We start from the raw sequence: 8,742 nt of genomic DNA, 5'->3' as shown, positions 1-8,742 counted from the left end.
CAGGCATTGCATCTGTTAAAACTAAAAGTTCCTTTTCCTTAGTGTTCACGAGCCAGGATGGGAACACATGCCTGAGACAGAGTTGTATCTCCCATGGGAAGGAAAAGAGATGCGGAGGGAAATCAGAATGCCCCAGGAACCATGGACTCAGTTTGGAGGCTAATAAAACTTCAAGCTGCCTCAATGCAACACAGGCTCATCCTCAGACCACATCTTGTCTCTGTTCTCGGTGTTCTGCTCTGACAAACGCTCACATCACAATACCAGCCTGTCTGCCATCTGCTGCTGTTTCTTTCAAATTCTCACCTAGTCACTTAATTAGCACCCTGCTAATCCTCCATCTGCAGTGCATCCTCAGTGCTCCCACCATAGCACTGTCAGGGCCGGCTTTAAGCTGATTTGCCTGATTCCCTGGAATTGGGCCCCGCGCCTTAGGCACCTTTTTAATTTTTTTTTAACTCACCCAGCAGCAGTCCACTCTGGGGTCTTGGGTGGCATTTTGGTGGCAGGAGAGGTCTGCTCCGATGGTCTTCGGTGGCATTTCAGCGGTGGGGGGTCCTTTGGTGCCGCAGAAGACCCGGAGCAGACCCCCTGCCACTAAAGTGCCACCGAAGCCCTGGACCGCCGCCAGGTATTCGAATTGGGCCCCTCAGTTAATAAAGCCGGCCCTGGGCACTGTAGTCTTTAATGAACCCTTGGCTGCAGTAAATTCTTATTCATAGCCTAGTGGTAAGCATGCCTGAGCCCTTCCTGGGCGACAGTTTCCCCTACTGCTCCCACAGGTGGGCTGCAATGCTGAATTTTGGGTCCAGTGATCATTAGCATAGGCAAGGCGTCCACCTGTTGAAAGCTGAAACTCGATCCTACATGCAGCACGCTTGGGCGTTATTGTGGTCTCCATCCAGCCTCAGTACATGCTGCTCCTCATCTAGCCTGGAGGAAGCTGTTACCTGCTATGAAAGGGAATCAAATTTTTGAAAAGTGGCCTCCTGGCAGCAGTAATAGCCAAGGACAGCTCCTTTGAATGCCTTGTCATGGCGTTGGAGTGCTGCCTTCCCATCACAAGGGGCTTTTATCTGAACTGGACCTTTCAGTGATGACCCACCACCTCGGCAGGACCACAGCACTGATGAATGCTTAAAGCCCTGTTGGGTCGGAGTGGACAAAACAGCTCCCAGGAAAGTTGTTAGAGCTACTGGCACATCATCTCTTTGTGCAGAGCCATATCAAGTCCCTGATCAATAAGGCCATTGACTGGCCCGAATCTCTCTCTAGATTATTGCCATTGTGAGAGCTGTGGAGGCCAGGTGGACCACAGGTAGATGCACAATTGGCAATTACATTAATAGAGAGAGAAACTCCGGGAGCCAATGGTTTTCTTTGAAATGATGCAGTACAATAGGTCTTCAGGGCTGATCCTGCAAGCCTTACCTGTGTTGTTTTTAACCACTTGCTTTGCAGGATCAGGCCCTTATTTTGTATAGTGTCTTTCATACAAACTATAGCCCAAAACTGAAGGGGTGCAGGGGGAGCGGAGTGACAGACCAGAGCTATGAGCTTGGGGAGGATGTCCAAAAACAAGGGAAATCTTGAATGGAGCCATGTCTCCTGCCAAGGAGAAAAGGCAAAAAAATGTAATTGGCCCTTTTTAGTGTCCATCCTGGCTGAAGGACAGATGCATGGCAGTGAAAAACACTCTGTCAGAAATGCAATTCCTTCCACTCCCCCTAAGGGAACGGGCTGTTGCGGAGAGCACACCAAGAGACTTCTACAACAAAAAGACTCAGTCCTAGCTCTGCTGAGCTGTGTGCCCCCCACAGCACCTCACCTTAGCAACCAGAGAAAGCACAGCTCCTCTGCTTATCAGAACCACGGTGCCACCTTGAGAGAGAAATCTTCCTCTGATTGTCCTGCCTCAAAGGATACAATGCAGAGAGATGCCAAATCTTACAGGTCTTAGTCTCATCTTAAAACCACCAGAATGCAGCCCAAAGCATAGCCAAGCTTAAGCCAAGAGACCCAATCCTGACAAAACTGGAGGACGGACAATACGGGACACCACCAGCTAATGTCACTGGGGATAGCAGCCACTTGGTCCAAGCCAGGGCTGATGTAGAATGGTCAATGTAGCAGCCATCCATGAGTGAGGCTGATCAATGTGATCAATAGAGAAGGAGCATGAAGCTCCTTCAGCTGGTTCCAAACCTAGCTGCCATGAGCTTTCAGCAGCAATGGTACTCACCTCACAGCCATAGCGAGGAGACCCTTCCAAATTGAACTAAACTTACAGAATGGGAGGCTACACTTTTGAGAGCTGAGATCAACCCTTCTCAAGGTCACAAAATGACCAGACACGGAGAAGCGATGAAGCTGGTGATTTATCTGGATCTATCATTTGGTGGTAAGCATTCATTCATCTTTTAAAAGGAAAATAGGAGAGGGCATAAGATGGGAGGATGAGTGGGTTGTTTATTTAATACTCCAGCAGAAAACTTCCAGGCATGAGGAAAAGGGGGAGCTCTACAGCAAAGCAAAGAGAGACAGAGGGCTTGTCTACATGGCAAGTTGCTGCGCTGCAAGCCAGGGTGTGAAGCTACAACGTGCCAGCTTCCTGCCCAGTGACGTCCTGCATAGATCCTGCTCCAGCACAGAGCAAGTCCCTGAGTGCAGCTCAGCTGTAGCAGGGTCCACACAGGATGTTACGGTGCAGCATGTTGGTCCGTTGTGGAATCACACCCTGGCTTGCAGAACAGTAACTGTAAAAGCAGCAAAGAGTCCTGTGGCACCTTATAGACTAACAGACGTTTTGGAGCATGAGCTTTCGTGGGTGAATACCCACTTTGTCAGATACATGCATCTGACGAAGTGGGTATTCACCCACGAAAGCTCATGCTCCAAAACGTCTGTTAGTCTATAAGGTGCAACAGGACTCTTTGCTGCTTTTACAGATCCAGACTAACATGGCTACCCCTCTGATACAGAACAGTAACTGAGAGCTTGCGGGGGGGTGGGGGGGTGGAGGAGAGGGAATCTACATATCTTCCAGTTAATCCACTTTGAAAATATTTGCATTAACATGACCCAATTCATTGCAGCACACTCACCCCACATTTATGGCAAGCTCTAGAGCAGTGGTTCCCAAACTGGGGTTCATGAACCCCTGGGGGTTCACAAAATGTTACAGGGGATTCTCGGGAAAAAAATTCCTTATGGTGGACAGAGCTGTCTCTAGGAATCCTGGGCAGCACAGGGTCAGCAGCCCAGAGCCCCTGGACTTCCAAGAGCTAAGCAGATCAAAGCAAGCAGATCTAGCACACTGAGGAGATTTAAACTTCAAGACTCCTTATAAGAAAGGAAAGGGAGGTGGATATTTTTTGCTGTTTTTTAAATTAAATAGGCAGCTACTATTGTTTTTTAAATTATTGTGAAGAACAAGTTTAAGCTTTGTTGTAATGTGCGTTGTTTGCCTGGAATACTCAAGACCTGAATGCTTGTGTAGGAGGAACTCTTTGAGTTGGCTTCTTAAATGCCTTCATGATGTTTCAAATCTGATACTTCTTGATGAAACATAGGAGCCTTGTCTTATGACAGGCTTATTCAAAGTGATACAAGCTACAAAAGTGAAATCTTGGAAGAGTGTTGCCATTTTCATAATGTAATAAAAATACTGTAATGATAAATGTCATAAAAACAAATTTTATATTTCCAAGATCGCTGCTTTTATAATTTATACTCAGGTAAAGGAAAAAATCCCCAGAAATATTCATTTTTAGGAGGGGGTTCGTGAGACTTGACATTTTAGTGACAGAGGTTCACAGGTTGCTAAAGTTTGGGAACCACTGCTCTAGTGGGCTCTTTCAAAGTGAACTAATTTGGCTGTGAAGTGAGTTAATTTGGTCTTTTGTCTGTGTGGATGCAATGCTGCCAAGCACTGCTTTGGCAGTCCCCCAATGGCTATCCTACACTGGTTTGCAGGCAACTATTACTGATGTGTCTATTTACCTCTGCGTCCTCTCTTGCTCTGGGGTCAAGTTGACCAGATGTCCCCTCTCCCGTTTATAAGCTGGTGCACAGCCAGATTTTTGTCTGTCTGCTCCTGGATTCCAGAAGCCCAGCAACATGCCTCGAGCAGCCACCTTGAGTCATGCTGTGACCCTGGGGAGAAGCAGGGGTGCAGGACACTCTTGTGGCCAGCCCCCTCAATAAAGACCTTTTTGTGGGCATACCTAGGCAGACATCGATGTGGGGCCACGACCGGGCTGCTGCACAGTGCTGGATGAAGAGCAAACGGCTCAGGAGCACCTACATGAAAACGAGGGCTAACTGGGAGAAGTCCAGCAAGGGACGTGTCACCTGTCCATTTTTGGGGGAGCTGAACCGGATTTTACATAACTGGATCACCCAGGCCACTTGTGGAGCTTGGTGGTTCCTTCTCCTCTCAGAGAATGACCAACAATACTCATTGGGGCATACACACGAGGGGGCTAGTGAAGAGATCTCCCTGGAAAGACAGGCTCTGTTTGGGACTCAGGACCCTGATGCCAGCCAGGTAGACGGCAAGCCCAACTCCTGCCTCATAACAACCAGCCCCGATTCCCAGGCAGAAAACCAGATAGGACTGAGGATGCTAATCCTACAGAGTGACCCTCGGCACGAAAGTTTTAATAATTTACTATTTACATTTGAATTTATTATGATGATGCAGCACTGCTTTGATAGCTTCTATCCCAGGTACCCCCCACCTGCAGACATTGTAGATGAGTGTGAGGTAAAAGGCTTTCTGAGTCCAAGATCCCTGACTCCCTCCTTCAGCCCCTGCTGTCCATTCTCCCATCTGTGCCCCTTTTCTAAATGGTGGCTACTCACAGCCAGGCAATCAACCTCTGTCTCAAGCTAAAGCCCCGTCTACCAACTGTTTTCAGGCCCATGCTGCAAAAGGCACATGCCCACGATGTACCTATTTGCCTTTTGCATTCCCACAGCTGTCCTGCCCAACGTACGCCACTCTCCCCCGAATCCAGTTCGCCACCTCAAAATGGCAGCTGCAAAGCATGGCCCAGCCCTTGGGTATCCCGTGGCAGAGTTGAAGAATAAAGCATTCTTCTGTGTAAAATGCCAAGTTTACTGAAAGAGGGGTTACAGGAAAGGAAGTTTGGTTGGTGTTCTCGCTTTACATGAGGCAGAGAGGGACATTGCAGGCCTGTGAAGCCACATAGAGTACAGCTCTCTGTAAATGCCCTGGAACATGCATTCTTTCAGACTAGTAACAGGGAATGCTTCTGGCAATCGCTGCAGAACCCTAGCTGTTTTCTCTGCACTTTCAACATTGCTGCAGGGGAGGGAACGCAAAATCTCAGACTGAGAAACATTTCCATTTTTGTTTGTTGATTATGAGGAATAGCTGCCTGGCCATCACCATTGGCAGAGCTTGTGACTCCCTTCCACTTCTGCAACACTTGTGGAGGGACCCACCTTGGGGAACGACTTGGCAGCATAACTATTCTCTGCCTTCCAGTCACCCGCCTCAGTGCAGTGTCATCAAGAGTCAGGACAGCCCAAAAGGAACATAGAAGGGATTGACCTCCAACTCGTCCCAGATTCACCCCACTAACCCCTCCGACCCCGTACAGGAACCTCAAAGGCACAGCAAAACTCCAAAGCCAGGCCAGAAACATTATTCCCAACCCCTTCTCCACCCCTGTGTGCCAAAGCACAATGGCAAAGCTGCACAACAGATATCGCACAGACACAAAATCCCAGCTCACACACCACTTTCCATCTCCTAAGTTCCCCCAAACTGGGGAAGAATCTCTGGGAGGTAAAGGCAGAAATTGATGTAAAAAATGTTATTACAACCCCTCTAATGGTTTGGCATTTTTTGTAATAGCTGTTGGGAGTATGGCCCCTCCACTGGCCAGACCCTCAAGGGCAGGGCCCTTATCAATGGTAGAACAGCTGGCAAACAGGAGACCCTGGAAGACTCTTGATGAAGTGTTTGCAGACACCACGACAGAGTCCCCCCCCAGAACACCTGAAAAACACAGAGTGGGGGTGGCAGCACCTGAGGACTGAGGGGGAATCTGACAAGGAGTCTTCCACGGAGATGGCTGCAGCGGCAAAGTACAGTGGGTGGCAGTTGCCAGGGAAAGCACTGCGATGGCCAAAGCCAGTATGGAAAGAGACAGGGAGATGCAGAGCCAGTGCAAAGCCAGACTGCCCTGCTGCGGCACATGATATTATTAGGGAAGCAGGCACTGCCATACTGCAAACCTGCAGCCAGCCACGTTATGCAGCCCCGGGACAACACAGGCTGCTGGGAACAGCTGCAGCTCTTCCCTGCTGTACCCATACTGCACTGCTCCCGGGGGCTGCATCCCTCCCAGACACCAAGAGCAGCGCTGACTGGGACCCCAGCTCTTTTGAACCCTCTATTACCCCTGGTAACGTCAAGTCTTGGCCCTTCAGGCCAGAAGGCCCATGAACAAGAAGAGGCAGAGACGAGACAAAGTGACAGGTGAGTGTAAGCCCCCCGCCCCTGGTGTCATGCCCTGCCCTGTTGGAAGGGTTCTTTGGAGGCAGAGAACTGACTGATTTTAATATATTGTGTCATAATTAAAAGCTGTTTCATTTTCATTTCAATTGAAGGTTGATTTCTGTTCACTACATAATCAATTGTTACATAATAAAAACCTATAAAATTTCATTCATAAGGAGTATTTTACATGGAAAATCATTATTTTACACATACACATAGACACAAAGTACCATAGGGATTGCCACAATGTTGCATTTCCACAGCCCATAAAACACTGAACTGCACAAAAAGACTTCCAAACTCTGCTCTCCCCCTCCCAGTTTAACAGCTGGATGGTCAGCTGCACAGTTTCAGGCCTGAGACTGAGCACAAGAGCAACAGGCATCCTAGACAATATTTGCCCCAGTTACCTGCATTTCGTATTGGATGCTTTGCTGGTCACTCAAACCGCTGAGCAAGTCTCTGAACCTCAGCATCCCACTTATTGCTAAGGATTTCTCCCTCGCTCTCACAAATATTGTGCAAAATACATGTTGCTATGATCTTCGGCATTTTTTCCCTGCTGCTTCCAACCTAACCCACAAACAGCGCCATCTCCCTTTCAAATGGCCAAACGCACACATCACTGTCATTCTGCAGCCCGTAGTTAAACAGTTCCTTCCATCTGTCCAACAGGCCTGTGAATGGCTTCCTTAACCAGGGAAGTAGGGGGTAAGCCGGATGTCCCAGGATACTGGAGCAGTGTCCATTATTGCCCATAATGTTTTTTTTAGGAAAACAGCCCATTTTCCACTAATTTAAATAGAGCTTAGATCCAAAACATCCTGGCATCATGGACCTTTCCAGATGACCCAGCATTTATGTCCATGAACCTGCCACAGTGGTTGACAAGCAATCCTTTGAGCACCGTGGAGAAGTATCCCTTTCTGTTCAAGAATTCTGAGCCTGATGGGAGGAGACAAATAATAGGCTTGTGGTTCCCATTAATTGCCCCAGTACAGTTTGGGGATCTCATGTGTGCAAAGCCCTCGATAACCTCCTGAGCATTACCATGCTTTATATCACGGTGGATCAGTGGCTTTTCTATGGCATCACACACTGCATGACAATGGCCTCGGTAATCAATTTCCCCATATCAAACTGGTCTTCTATGGAATGGTAGCATTTGAGGGTGGCCAGCTTCCAGATGGCATTTGTGACCCACTTGTCCATGAGCTGGGACACCGCATGCTGGTATGCTGCCACTCTAGCTCTGGGGTCAGTACTGTACATAGCTCCAGAAAAGCTGCCATCCATATCTTGGAAATTCTCTCGCTGCTGCTGGTCATCTCAGATCTGCAGAATGATTCTTTCCCACCAATCTGCACCGGTCTCCCAAGCCCAGAAACGGCTCTGTAGACTGTGAAGCTGCTCCAGAAACCAGTCCTGTTGCTCAATGTGTTCCTATTCTACTTTGTCTGCATCCTGGTTCCACATCCACAGAAGACCATCCTGCTGCTGGAGGAGCTGCTGCAGCACATCATCAGCGCAGTGTTGCAGCTGGTGAAGTCCCAAGCTGAATTCATAGGCACGAGCTCCAGGGGTGCTTTGGGGCATAGTGGCGCGGCGCATGGTTGGGTCCATGCTGGCTGATCACAATTTGAAAATGGTGCTAGCCTGCCCAGAAAGAGAGTACCAGGCAAGGACAGATGAATCATGGGAACTTTTAAAAAATCTGAACTCTCCTAGCTTCTGTATGCATCCCACAATGCCCAGAAAGAAAAATCCCAGAATGCACCCTGCTCAGCAGCAAAGCAAAGGAGCATGGGATACCGGCTGAGAACGCCACACTCTCAGGTCGCAGCAAACTGCTACGCGTACACAGTGATGTGCACTGAATGAGGGCACACTGTCCCATGGGCTGGCTATTACTGTGGCTTGCAGAATGCATGCTACCTGACACGCAGTGAAAAGCTGTGGATTAGCTGACCTCCCCCAGGCCCTGTGTAGACAAGCCCCAGGTTCTGCAGCTCTAAGGAGAATGCTGTTTTCTTGTCAGAAAGTTCTGTGTTCAGAGTGAGAACAGGGCGCCTCTCTCTGTGATTCTTTGCCTTTGTCAAATGACAGCCTCAGCCTGTTTGAGCACGATCTCTTTGCTTCAGCATCTCAGCCAAGCTTGATTACAACATGGCCTTTTAAAGAGCTCTCTAGCGCTCAAGAGCATTGCA

This window comes from Gopherus evgoodei, chromosome 14, assembly GCF_007399415.2.
Source record: "Gopherus evgoodei ecotype Sinaloan lineage chromosome 14, rGopEvg1_v1.p, whole genome shotgun sequence".
Taxonomy (NCBI): domain Eukaryota; kingdom Metazoa; phylum Chordata; order Testudines; family Testudinidae; genus Gopherus; species Gopherus evgoodei.
Note: the sequence above shows the minus strand (reverse complement) of the source record.